The sequence below is a fragment of the Oxyura jamaicensis genome, chromosome 1 (assembly GCF_011077185.1).
Source record: "Oxyura jamaicensis isolate SHBP4307 breed ruddy duck chromosome 1, BPBGC_Ojam_1.0, whole genome shotgun sequence".
Taxonomy (NCBI): domain Eukaryota; kingdom Metazoa; phylum Chordata; class Aves; order Anseriformes; family Anatidae; genus Oxyura; species Oxyura jamaicensis.
Genome location: NC_048893.1, coordinates 40,252,292 through 40,260,597, shown reverse-complemented (window position 1 = coordinate 40,260,597; position 8,306 = coordinate 40,252,292). Strand labels below are relative to the sequence as shown.

The 8,306-nt window shown below is 43.7% G+C and overlaps 1 long non-coding RNA gene across 1 annotated transcript; it reads right to left on the bottom strand.

Annotated features, from left to right (window-relative positions):
• Positions 1-369: 369 nt before the first annotated feature.
• Positions 370-3,435, bottom strand: LOC118160621. The gene is made up of 2 exons (XR_004747601.1): positions 3,307-3,435; positions 370-1,056 (listed from the first exon to the last, which is right to left on the bottom strand). It is a non-coding gene; the product is annotated as an uncharacterized LOC118160621 (long non-coding RNA).
• Between the last annotated feature and the right edge of the window lie 4,871 nt (positions 3,436-8,306).

Genomic DNA, 8,306 nt, shown 5'->3' with positions numbered 1-8,306 from the left:
TATGGGATCATTAAGATCCAGCTCAGAAACAGCTCAGGTCTCATTGGAAGCTCTGTTGGCTTTAAGACAAATACCTTTATCCATCCTGCAGCTCCTGGATGGGCAGCAGGGAGCCCACAGAGATCTGCACCTCAGCTTGCAGGAGGTTCTTCTATACAGCGGAGAGGAATAGTTTGGACACCAACTTCAAGCATCCTTGGAAGTTTATCCTGAACTGATATTACATGTGCAATATATTGTGTTCAGATCTGGTGTGAAAATCGAAAGGAATAATAAAATGTTCAGCATATACAGATTTAAAAAACAAACAAACAAACAAACAAACAAAAATTTACCAGGGAAATCTAAGTATTTTCATCCAAGCACATGATAAACTTACATTTCTTTACAGCCCACATTCCTCTTAAATAACCATAAAATCTTTTAGAGAGACTATGCTCTATAAGATTGCAGACGTACACTTTGATTAATATATATATATATTTACCATTGAACAAGAAAAATATATTACAGTTTTAGCTCTGCTTTCTCTTTACCATGTAAAGCAACATTAATTATATACTGGACAGTCTGGGAGGAAAAAAAAGTGAAAATATATCTCCAGAAAGCACAGTGAAATAACACGCCATCAGAGGAGGATGGATCCCCAGCTATACCCATGCTTAGGTCCTCCCAAGAGGATACCACAGACTAAACCCGCAAGCAAGGAGAAATCCTCTGTAAGGCAGGGTATGACAGCATGACCCCATTGAGAGGAAGATTGTGTCTGTGTCAAGGTTGTTCAGGGAAACACAAGGTGGAGGGATTAGGCTGTTTATGAACCTGGACACATATCCTGATGCCCACGGGCCCTCAGGCATTGTGCCTCCTCCCAGAGCAGCCAGCTCTGTTTTTAGGGGAGGTGTTGCTGATCCTCTTCCAGGAAGCAGGGGTTCTGCCTGCTGTGCTGTGCTGTCCCGGGGCATTCCCATAAGCAGCCTCAGCATAGCCAGGAGGGAGGTGCTGGGGGATGGCTTCTGAAGGGCTGTAATTTCCATTGGCGTGTTCTTCTGGCTTCTGTTTAAACAAAAAAGCATAATGAATATGTCATCATAATGTTTAAATAACTAATGATTTTGAAAGTAGGGTAGTTAGTAATGGTAAGCTGATCAGAAGCGTATGTTTAGAGGTCGAATGGTCTGAACACAGTGCATCCTTTCTAAGCATATAATCCCAAACAAAATCCCGAATAAGGTGCAGGTGATGGATGATTTAGGCTTGAGAGAAACAAACAAACAAACAAAAAATACATGATAACAAATATCTTCATAAATTAAGAAAAAATAAATAAAAATAAATAAATAAAAATAAAAGAGTGTCTTGAATTAGTTGGGGCAAGAAAATGTTTTAGGACTGAAGAAATCTAGAGTTGTATAAGGCTGATGTGCACAGTAGGAAACCAGTTTGCCTACATGGCATCTATTGGGTGCAGGGCACCTTGCTCAGCTCTTCCACATCTGGCTTGTGGGAAGCAGCTTGCCCGTAACACTGGCACCCTATATGACAGACAATAGCAGAGGATTCCAGCAGAAGACAGGTGTCCAAACACGAGCCACTGAAACCCTATGGAAGAATAAAGTCCTCTAGAAGCTTTGAAAAGTGGAGTTCAAAGGGGTTTCCCAGAGGATCAGAAAAAGGCAAGAAGCTGAGTCATGGCTCCAGGAATCCCCTCTGTGGGTGGCTGCCCCACGAGGCTTCTGGCAAGGACCGCAGGGTGGGGTTCACTCACATAGTTTCAGCCTTCTGAAAAAGAAATAAGGATTCAGTCCTCTGTTTCTCCAGCTAGTGATCACAACTGGTAGCTCTGGGAGAAAATCTGCCATCTGAAAACCCTGCTATAGGATGGGACAAAGTGCCTGGCGGGGTTTCTCTCTTCTTCTCCTCTCTTACTTCTCAGATCCCAGAGGGAGCCCAAGTGAACAGCTTGTGCAAGAGACCTTGTTTTAGATGAAAAAGTTATCTGAAACGAATCCTGCTTTCATCTTTTTTCTTTCATTTCTGGAAACTACCACTATGTCAGATTAAGATTGACGGCTTCCCCTCATGGAAAAGCACAGTGAAGGACTGCCTTTACTGAATCACACTTGATTTGATGTTTCTTGTGTTTCTGTGTTTGAAATAATTTCCTACATGTAATTATACACTTAAGCAATATTCATGTGCATAAAACAGCTAACAGTTTTCCTGTTTTCTAAAAGAGATTGGCTCGCCCTAGGAACATTTTGCCTTACTGCTGTGTTTTTGGACTAGATGCTGCTACTCAGGATACAAGCACAGGGAAGAGACTCCTAATTGTAATTGTGAATGAGCCATATAAAAAGGTCCCACATAAGGCCACACATTTGTGCATGATATAGAAAGTGTGTGCACACAGTACAGAACTGCAATTACATTGAACATACACATGTAACAAAGAAAATAATTGGGAATTGGCACTGCCTTAATGATGTGCCCAATATTAAAAGATGCCTTTTTAATTGAGATTCACAGTAAATCTTCTGAATTTTGAACAATCCATATATTAAGCAGACGGTGGTGTTTCATTTATCTGCTTCCTGACAAAAAATCTGCCTCTGTCAGATTTCAAGCGAATGCAATGTTTAAGAAAGGTTCAATGGTAGCCAAATCCTGCAGTGCTCACACTGCTAAACCCTGACTGCAAATTGCAAGCGGTTAGAGACTGCGAGATAATGGTCTCCAGCCTTTGTTAAACTCTCCATCTCGGGGTTTAACAGCACAATTCTGGAGACTGCAGGGAATAGTCCCTCTTTAGTATGACTCATTTGATTTTTTTGTGTGTGTGCTTTTCCTACTTAATGCTCTATGTGATGGAGCATACAACCCCACGACCTTCAGTGAAATTACAAGGATGTAAATGAGAATGGGGCTTAAGCCGAAATATTTGTTGAGTAAAAGCCCTTGTAAATTAGTCTGCAAACAGCCACAGAGCGATACAAACTGAACAGCTTTTACAGCCTACTTTGCAGTGTTATTTTAGCTAGTTTAGCAGCTGAAGTAGGATTTTACTCATTACAATTCTTCAGCAGTCCCATTCCCCTTGCAGCCGACAGAGGCTCCGGGCACCTCCAGACCAGATTGCCATAATCCTTTGAAGGCAGGTGGCAGGTCGTAAAAAGATGCCACTTGTTAAATAGCAAAATGCCCCAGATCCTTGCTTTTTTCACATCCTCTGATCTGTGGCACTGGTTACAATGCCACCCTGAGCAGGAGGCAGACCCTTCCATGCACCCACAAACAGTTTTTCACCTCAGAGTGGCACGAGGGCTGACAGCCTAGCCCAGGCTTTGCTCAGCCAGCACAACCCTGATACAAGATGCAACATCCCAATGCCCAGCATGGCCAGGTACACACAGAGAGAACCACCACCTCTTAAAGGAACCAGAAATATGACTGACCCCACCTGCTCTGAGGGAAAATTAAGTGCAGGTGCTGGGACCCAGCCCAGGGACTGTAGTCAGAGCTGGCAGGTTTCAATGTGCTTCCAGCCCCCAAAGCCAGGAAAGATGGTTTGATCCCAGCCCCATGGGGAAGGGTGTGTGCCTGCTTCTCCACAGCTAATAAACATCAAGAGGTTGCTTGCAGTAGGAGTCTGTTTCCTTAGAGAGATGTAAGGCCAGCCCTGCTTAGCTGGGAGGAGGGCGACTGCTGCTTTTGCCATGAATTGAATGGAAATTTCTCTGTTCTTTGCCAAACCAGGCATAAAAATGATTTGTACCAGAATGGCAGTGCTGAGGTCATGTTATCCTGGTGGGCTGGAAGCAGAACACGCTGGCATGTTGTCCACTAAACTGAGACAGACCTGTGTTTGGGACCTGGCCTACGGGCAGTACCCAGCATCAGGCCCTTGTGCCCGCAGGAGCTGGAAGCAACAACCCCTGTACTGCTGTGGAGGTGCCTACAAGGAGCCATGTGCAAAAAGCAGTGGATGTGTGCAGCCAAGGCAAGAGAAACTAGAAGTGCTAATTTAATCACTGCTGCATTTCTGATCAAAGGAGCTCGGAGTCACAAGAAAAATCTCCTTTAGAGCACGACTTAATATGGTTACCACTTGTCAAGTTTTTCAAATAAGAAAATTATCCATTTTTATTTAAGACATCTTCATGCCAGGTTATGCAAAGAAGATTTACAGGAACTGAGCATCTGTCTGCAAACATGCTAGGTTCTTAATAACAGAGCCAACTTGATGGCTTTCATGCAGAAGAATGGAGGAGTGATGCTCTCCACTGCAACTAGCCCTAGCTACCTGGTACTTCGGATTGGAGGTGATTTTGCCAGACTTGGATCTAAGGCCTGTCCCACTGGTTTTAGCATCTCTCTCCATGCAGATTTATCCAGTGATTAATGGAAAAATGCATTAAAAATACTCCTCACTATATTTCAGAATATGAAGCCCCCACCTCACTGGGGTACAAGTCCAGCTCTCGCTTGAATTCCTGCTTTCTAGACCATTAATTTTGCCTTTTGCAATTGCACAGTTTCAACTGGCACTGCTAAAGGTACCCATACCCAGCTTTCCTACAAACCTATCTTCCCCTTTCTACAATCTATTTCTCCATTTATCTCACTTATGCCATAATGAGTAGTACAGTCTCCTAAAAATTGAGAACAAAAGGTTTAAACCTGCCTTACACTGACATGGGCATCATTCCCACGTCTCCCAGTCCCTGACCAGGAGCTTTAGACTACTACATGAAAGACAAGCTTCAGCTGATATTACCTGTATCAAGCAGGAAAACTACTGCATCTGCTGTGTCCTGTAGTGTCAGTCAGCATTGGCATGTTATAAAGTGCTGCATTTATTGAGGCTGAAGGGGCTTTTACATAGGTCTAATAGAAAAGGAGATTGATCCTATTCAGGCCAAAATACAGATTTTCCATAGTGTATCAAGCTGCTAAGTTTGAAGATGAAGACACTTCAAAAGGTACATGAAACTCCACAAAACAGAATTGTAGGACAGCTTTTCCAGGCCTCTCATCACTTAATCTGAAATACGAGGTTTCAGGCTTTCTTTTACTCACATTTTTTAAAAATTATTTACTGTTCTAAATTTATTTATTCTGCATATCAGTAAGTGCTCTCTGTACCCTGAATGTCATTGTCCTCCGTGACTTCCAATGGCTCTGAATTCCATAGATCATTATCCAATAAGACATTTATTTTGTGTTCACTTTCATCTGATTAAAAATGTATATTAAAAAATGTTTTCATCTCACATTGTATTTTTATATGTTGCCTCATATACACAAAGCTTTCTTATTGTGGGTGGAATGTATCAAAACCCAATAACAAATACCCTTTGAAAGTCAAGGTTGTTTGAAACAGATAGATAACAATTTCATGCCACTGTACTATTCTGTCAACAGCCATACCTTTTGCCAGCTTTAATTTGTCTTAATCTGTTGACTGTCTCTTTTGGGATGTTCCTGCACTGCTCCACTACGGTTACAGAGAGAGGAAAGATCACTTCTACCTATGGCTGCAACCCCCACACACAGGCTTGCTGAAATTAATGAGGTGAGATGCCATATGAAGTCATTAATGTAACATTATGGCTGCATAGCCTGGGCCAACTGTGGCTTCCAGGCAGATGCACGTGCCAAATAATTTCATTAACTTCAGTAACACTGGGCTGATATGAACTGCCTCCGTGGAGATACCCTCTGTGCCCTGCCGGGAGGCTGGTGCTGCTGGTCTTATGCAGGCACTTGTGCTTCCTGAGACAGCCAGGAGGACTTTGCTCCTCAGATGTACCCCAGGCAGAGCTGTCATTGCTTAGTTCCCTTACTGGTTTTCTCACTGTTTTGTCACTAGCTGGGCTGAATTCCACCTCCCCAACCTAGGGCCCTGCTTCTGGCTGATTGTGTGGGGGGATATCCACTTCCCCCACTGTGAGGGATGTCGCGCAACTCCCTCCTGCCTGCCAGCTCTGCTTTGCCCTTCTTCTGGAGAGTGATCTGCACAGGGAGCCAGAGGAAGCTGTGAGTTACAGTCTGGAGCCTGTGCAGGAGCTGGTGCTAACCACTTCTGCATTTCAGAGCTTTTCTGAAGAAGGCTTCACACGCTCACCTTGAAAAGCGAGTATCTGCTTCTCACTTCGCAGCCTGGACTGCTGCGGTGACACTGAGTAACTTCTGGTGGAGCTGTGGGTGTAATTCAGGCATACTTTCCAGAAGATACCAGGCCTGCACAGGCTTCAGCCATGCTTCTGAAGTGGGGTAATGCCTTTTGTCACAGGGGAGCTCTAAAGATATTCAGTGATATTTGCGAAGCGCTCCGATTTCCCAGCGACTCATGCTTCAGAAGAGCAGGCGAGGAGATGATTATTTATATCCATTTCATGCAGCCTGGTGCTTAGTCAGAGCAGCCCAGGGCCCCTGCATGGAGAACTGGCAGAAGAGGCCTGCCGAACAGCTGCCCGTCACAGAGCATCCTATGCACCAAGCGAAGCAGGAGTTAAATGGGGAAAACACCGTATGCCATCGTGTAATTAGCAAATGTATCAAAATGCCTAGGCATAAGGGAGCTAAATTAAGGTATGGATGCATAATTCCAGTTCCTAATGCTTCTCGTAGCTTGCATGTAAGATCTCCATGCAGACTGTATCCTGTCTGCTGTTATCAGTGGATGCAGTAAACAATCCTGCACATAGATTTGCTTGCTCGTGCACGTGGCTGCTAAATTCAGCATTTATTAGTGGTGTCTGAGAGGGAGACTGCTGTTATTGATGACAGTGTGCAGAATGAATCGTTGTAGTATCTCCGTAGAAATGACTGGGGAAAATTTAACACTTAAAAATTGCTGTGCAGGGGTAAGCATTCATAGTACTCCACACGGCACCTGAATAATTACAGGACATGAGAGCTTTTAAACAGAATAACTCTATAGGGTAAATGAAGGCTGCTTCTCCATATTTACCTGCTGTGGAGCTCAGTTTAGATAGTTGTAATTGCTTGCTTGGTAATGGCATTATGAAGCTGAATTAATGGTGTGTACGATATATTGTAATGCTCAATAAAGGTGTTCCATGCTCAGGGAGAATATTGAGTTGGAAAGATATATGTGAAATAGGAAAGACTGATGCTGACATTTTTCATTTTTATTATGGATGGCCCTAAAAGCAGTCACCCTGTTTCACATGCTGCCTGGGAATAACTGATTTACGTTTACGCTTGCAGCATGTGCCTTCCCTTGGCAAATGCCATAAAGGGCATCGTCTGGCTCACTGCTCCTTGAAGAACGTCTTCCTCGTGCTGAGTTGTGACCGGCCAGTGCCCCCCCAGATAAAGCTTATTAATGTGGCATGTTAGCGTGATGGTAAGGAGTGCCAGGAGGAGGAATTCCCCATGCACTGAAGGATGCTGTAACACTGCTCCACAATCAGAGCTGATTTACATTTGTATTTCTCACAAACAATTTAAAAACATATACAGACTTGAGTTACCAAATGAATGTGTTACCAGCATCTGTGTCTTTGCAGAGCATTCATGGTTACCAGCTCTGGGGTGACAGTAATACATAGAGGGATGGCCTGGGAGCATGATCTAGATCATATTCCTCCCAGCCAGGTGCAGGGCTCCTCATTCCTCCCTCCCAGCTTTCCCTCGATAACTATAGGCGTGCAATGCTGGCTTAGAGCAGCAACATTTTACACTACCTCCCTCCTCAGAGATGAGGCTACAAGGAGCACAGGTGGGCCCAATTTTGCCATCTGTAAGTGGAGTAGGTGATTTGTTGCCTCCCACAGGTGCTGGGAGGTTTCAGTCATTGCCATTTTGTGCTTTGCATGCAGAAGGCACTACACAAGTGCATGTTTTATACAGCTATTTGCCAGAGGCTTACAAAGCTTCCCATATGGCATCTCCTCATAGTGCTCATGAGCTCAGATTTTCTCAACATGGGACTGCTGCAATGAAATAGTGCCTCTGTCAAACTGGAAGACTCCAGGAGCCAACACTAATTCCACAGAAAACATTTTAAAGGGTTTCCTTTCTTTTATTTTTTAAAAGCATCTGGAACTTTTCTGGCCTTTCAGATTTTTGTCCTAATTCTCATCTGAAATGTTACCCTCTCCATCCCCTTAGCTTTTCTCTCTTTCTCTACTAGAGAAATGGGAAACAGCTTTAGGAGATAGAAGTGGAACGGTTGCACTTTAAGATGTGACACTTTGAAAATAACATTCTCATTTAGAGTTGGAATTGTTACTGTATGCTGAAAAGTAATGCTTTCTTTCACTTCATGTCTCGAC